Source organism: Manis javanica, chromosome 10 (genome assembly GCF_040802235.1).
Source record: "Manis javanica isolate MJ-LG chromosome 10, MJ_LKY, whole genome shotgun sequence".
Taxonomy (NCBI): Eukaryota; Metazoa; Chordata; class Mammalia; order Pholidota; family Manidae; genus Manis; species Manis javanica.
The window spans coordinates 20,132,931-20,138,664 of NC_133165.1; the positions used below are offsets into that span (position 1 = coordinate 20,132,931).

General features: G+C 41.1%; 1 pseudogene; it reads right to left on the reverse strand.

Moving 5' to 3' along the window:
* Positions 1-4,927: 4,927 nt before the first annotated feature.
* LOC108390978 (presenilin-associated rhomboid-like protein, mitochondrial pseudogene) lies at positions 4,928-5,414 on the reverse strand (annotated as a pseudogene).
* Between the last annotated feature and the right edge of the window lie 320 nt (positions 5,415-5,734).

Consider the following 5,734-nt stretch of genomic DNA (forward strand, 5'->3'; position numbering starts at 1 on the left):
GAGGGTATTATGCTCAGTGAAATACACCAGGCAGAGAAAGACAAATACCAAATGATTTCACTCATATGTGGAGTGTAAGAACAAAGGAAAACTGAAGGAACAAAATAGCAGCAGAACCACAGAACCCAAGAATGGACTAACAGTTACCAAAGAGAAAGGGACTGGGGAGGATGGGTTGGAAGGGAGGTATAAGGGTGGGGGAGAAAGAAAGGGGGCGTTATGATTAGCATGTGTAATGTGGGGGGAGGCACAGGGAGGGCTGTGCAACACAGAGAAGACAAGTAGTGATTCTATAGAATCTTACTATGCTGATGGACAGTGACTGTAATGGGGTTTGTGGGGGGGACTTGGTGAAGAGGGGGAGCCCTAGTAAACATAATGTTCCTCATGTAATTGTAGATTGATAACAAAATATAAACAAACAAACGAACAAATAAATAAAATAAAAGCTGAGGAAGCGCAACATTGAATCAAACAATGTGGGACTGCAGATTCCCCTGAGTAGAAAACTAAAAATTGTGATGATGAAACCACTACTTTCCCTGCAGTCATGGATCCACTGACGTAGCAACTATGGCAGAGACCCACTGGGGCTGCCAAGAAGAGTCTCTTCTCACTCAGCCGATGGAAGTTAAAAGCTCAATCACATGGAAAGATGGTTCCGACTGGGTTAAGTCAGACTGGTTAGGAACAGCCATTAGGTCCTGTAGGTCCGGGGAAAGGAAATCCCTGGGCAAAATACCTCTAAAAACCAAAATCAGTCAAAAGAAAGAAATAAAGTTTAAAACCCATTTATTGCTCACAAACTGCAGTCCCACGCCGTCTTCCTTCTCATGCTCAAGCAGCCACACCACCGGCCTTCACCTGCACCTCTCAGGTACAGATAAGCCCTCTGTTGCCCAGGTAATCACCCACTGATATGGAGATGAACTTCTCCACCCCTGAGGAATGATGCAAATGTATTAAAGCCATACTTCTTTCTACCTCTGAAAGCCTATTAATATGCAGATATACTAAAGCCAGGCGAGATATTGTGGAAATGTTTCAATTTTACCCACAGCTCCTTTTTGGTAAATACGGTAGCAATCAGCTTCCCACCCACAGCGTCACCACCATGTTATGAGGAAGGTAAGACTCAAACCAAATTCCACCACGTGTATGGATACATTTAGAGATAAAGGTGAAAGGATAAAGGTGAAAGGCTAACAAGATGGGGACGCTCTTCATAGAAGATAAGGACTGTCCTAAGTGTTTTAGCCAAACCACATATTTAATAGCTCTAATTCCACATTAGAGAGCATATTTCTGTCATCAATTATGCTAACAAGCCATTTGTTCAAAATGTGTCTATTATTATGTCAATTAAATAAAACAACGGCTGGTGTTGTTCAGAGCTAAAGATAGCTGAAGCTTTCGCAAAAATTGTCTGTGGAATTCAATCTTTCTGACCACATGTGAAATGATGACACTGGGCATGTGAATTCCTGGTCAGTGCCACTGATCATCTCTAGAATTTCGCTTAAACCAACACCCACACACAAATGTGCATCTCACAATGGGGAAGGAGGAGCGTGATCTAACCCTTCCTTTAGTACTGGTAAATATATTTTAATCTCAGGAAGATTTACAAAGTTACTTGTGTTTCAAAACAGAAGAATATTGTGTGAAGAAAGCTGTGTGTATTTAGTATTATTTATTCTTGTAATGTTTAATAAAATTTATCCTCTTAGAATAACAGTTCAGCCTGTTTATCCCAATTTAAAATATATATTTGAGAATTGTTTTGGACTGGGCAATTTAAGTTGAAATCTTACTGTTTGTGGACAGTATTAAAACTTTTAAGCAAACTCAAGTTTGCCATGTTTATAAATGTACTTCTTAGATTTAGAAGAAGTACTTCCATACATAGGAAGCTTTGCCAGTTAAAGTCATATAGGTCTTAAATCCATAAAGTGTAATTTAAAGTCTTTAAAGGGGATTAAATGACTAAATTTTAATGGGACCAAATAGTATTCAAAGACCCCATCAAAATAGTTGCTAAAACTCACGAGATTAAGATTTTTTCAAATAGAATTAAAAGCCAACAGAGATTTTTTATTTTTAACTATTAAATCAAATAGTAATCTCTAAGGCCAAAGTAAAATTAAATTAGCTTTTTCTATGCACAAAATTCACTTTCAGGGGGCCAAAAATTCATTATTAACATCATTGAACAGACTCTCCTTTTCACTAAAGATGACTTAGGCTTGAAGCCTCTGTCACTCATTAATATTAGAATAACTCTTTGGGGGCCTAGAGAAAGTCAAGGAACTCCATACCAAGGCTTGTGGGCTGAGTCAGGGTGTCATTAGAATCAGTGTCTGAGGACTCAGCTGGAGCCAAGGAGGTCATTTGATCCAATCTATAGAGGAAGAAAGAAACGTTAGTGGGGCCAGGATTAAATACAGGTCTCCTGACTCCCAACCCACTGTTTTTGTCAATATTAGAATACTTCTTAGGTGTTTCCTGTGAACCAGGTGCTGTTTCTAGACTCTGAGGATTCCACAGTGATTAGGACAAAATCCTTAACTTCCTAGAGGATGGAAATAGATGACAAACACATATATAAAGGAGAAAATGTGAGCTAGTGATAAATGCTCGAAGAAAAGCAGAAGAAGGTGTCGTGAGGAGAGATGCACGCCTGACCGGTGGGGGGCTGGGGTGTGATGCTTCTACTTAGGCGGGTCAGGAGGAAAGTCAACTCCACAGTACTGACATTTGATCTGGGGCCTGAATGATGAGATAAGGCTGTAAGGCAAAGAGCTGTGGGAATAGTATTTCAGGCATACATACAATGTATGGCAAGTACTAAGAACCGGAGCAGAGAAGAGCTCGGAAGGTAGGAAGAGTGAACACTGGAACTTGAAAGTAATGTAAAGGTGTCTGGATTTTATTCTGAATGCATTAGGGGGCCATTGGAGAATGTGGAACAAAATGTGACATAATTAGATTTACCTTTTTAAAGGATCATGCCAGCCACTATGAGGAGAGGGTTCTGCAGGGGCATGAAAGTAGGAACAGAAAAACCAGTTGGGAAGTGGTTGCAAACCCACATAAGTTTGGTGGAGACTTAAACAAGGTGGTAGTATAGGATGTGAAGAAGAAATTGACTGTGAATATATTTGGGGGTAGAATCTACAGGATATGCATTGACACATTGTTTTTCTGTGACAAAGATAGTTTTTGTGTCTCTTTGATGATATCCGCATTATGGTGAGAGACAGGGTAGTAGTGATAATTGCTCAAAACTTGGGGTCCCCATATTCTAAATATCAGAAGAGGACATAGTTTTTACTAATTCCAAATGAACAGATCCCTAGCCCCAGATTTGGCCCACCTCAAATTCTTTTAGCATTCAGGGAAGTTGGAAGGGCTTGAGAGCCATATTTTATGAGATAATTGCTCAAGAGATAACTAGATAAAGCAGAAAAGACACTAGGGAGAGGGAGGCCTGGATCTAAATCTTAGCATTATAACCTACCAGCCCCATGACCTTGAGCAAGATACCTAACTCCTTGGAGCCTTGATTTTATTGTTTTCAAAATGGGCAGTTTTATGAGTTTATTTTAAATATCTAAGACACCTTGAACAGTGGCTGACTGTACTTATACTAGGCATTCAAAAAGGGTAGTTATGACTCAGGTTGTTCACTGTGACCGCTTTCACTTTACTAGTAAGAGATTATACCAGAACACGGTGAACTTCAGCCCTTTGAGCTTAGAAGTGAGCATATAAAATAAAGGCACATTTTATGGAGATTTGGAGGACCTCAGTAATACTGTCAATGTCTCCTGCTAGGATCGCACATATTTAGTAGATGGGCACTTAGCAGGATGGCCTGAAACTGTGACTTTAATGTTGATCACCTGAGACTTTGTGAAATTGACTATAGACCTTAATGTTAAACACCTTCTTAACTAAATATTTCACTCTAAGAGAAGGAATCTAGGATAGGGAAGAACCAGAGTCCTTCCCCTGGCTGCTGAAATTATCTAGAGCATAAAACAATGGCCTCAAGGTCAAGGACTATTTAACCAAGCTTAGTAGGGATATTTTCAGACTCTCATGCAAATCAAAAACCACTAGATAAAATGTAATTCTGGGTATAGTATACAGACAGGTCAGTTCAGCCAATTGAGGCCTCTTTTCCCTGTTGAACACCTGTAATTTGTCCTATGTACTTAAATGTTCCCTTGGCATCTTCAACCCTAATGGGGAAGCAAACCACATGGTAATATATGCACTCTGCCCATAAATATCACCACCTTTGGTTTTCGAGTTCTTTCATCAGACTCTGGCCTGTTAGAGTTTGATCTTTGTTACCTTAAAGGTCAGGTGCCTCCGCTTCTCACAGACGCCATCAGCCCTGCTGAATGAGTGGCTTGTTTCAGTCATGTGTCCATGAGGCTTTCCTTGTCCCCCGGCTCACAGCTCCACATCCATTTAGGGAATTCACATATCTTTGATCTTTTGAAAATCTTTGAAACATGGTTACTAATGAACCTCAAACACCACCCAAGCATACACGGTGTCCTAGGATGTGTGCTGACATTGTTTCTGTTCCAAAGCCATAGACCTAATCAGCTGTGGGAAACTAGTAACAACATGCCACATGGCTTATTATTGCTTAGATTCTAATATATTATGGGTTGGATCAAATTAGTCTATACTGATCATTATGCTTTTTTTCTTTTTAGAGATATAAAACTTTATTTTACAAATTTGTCATAAATCACTTCCTAGGAAGACATACTGGGGACATAGTTCAAAACACTGGGAAAGCTAGATGCTGGGTATCTCCTGGCAGGAGCAAAGATGTGGGGTGCATCTCTGGGGTTTTCAGGCAGCAGGGACCAGACACACTGGTATCATCCAGCCCCAGTTTTACTTAGAGCCACCTCATTTTGGAGCCAGTAGTCCTCACTTCATACCAAATTTTCAATAGAGGCTCCCCATTCTTCCAAATAAGCTCATGACCATAGGAGTATACCATATTCCAAAAAGAGCTTCCCCAAGATATGCTGAATGATCAAAGTAGCTGTGAGTGTGGGCAGGGAAGGAAGGTGGTGCCGAGCCCCCTCTGGGATCTAAGTGCAGATGGCAGCAAGGATGGCTGCTGACACACCAAGTGACCGTCCGCATCTTCCTGTGGCAACTTTACACACCTGACTGACAAAACTGGAAATAACGGCTGCAGGTAAGTGCACTGCCATGAACTGCTCTTGACCCGGAATGTTCACTCTGCTGGAGGAGAAGCTCCACAAAACATTCACATTTGCTGCCATGTGAAACAAGGAGAACTGACGGAATGTTGACAGCAACACGGGAGAACAAAGAACCTTTGAGGCTGGCTTGGATGTGAGATACCTAATCATTGTCCACTGTAGTGAAGGTACTCCCACAAACGGAATACACAAACATCTGCAGCTATGATACATGCCACAGCCTGCTGGCCATCACCGAGCTCATTCCACCACTTCTTGATCTCCTCTCAGAGGTCTCCTTCCTTTTGTGGTCTTATGCCATCCAACCAGTCAGCTTTTATACCATCAGGATAACTCTGGACCTTGGATTTCAGTGACTTGTCTTGCCAGAGAGAAACTGACCCAAATGCACAGCCTGTAAACCCAACATAAAAAACAAAGGTTTTACAAGAGTACTTACGGGATCGGGAGATGGGTAAAAGACTGTTTCT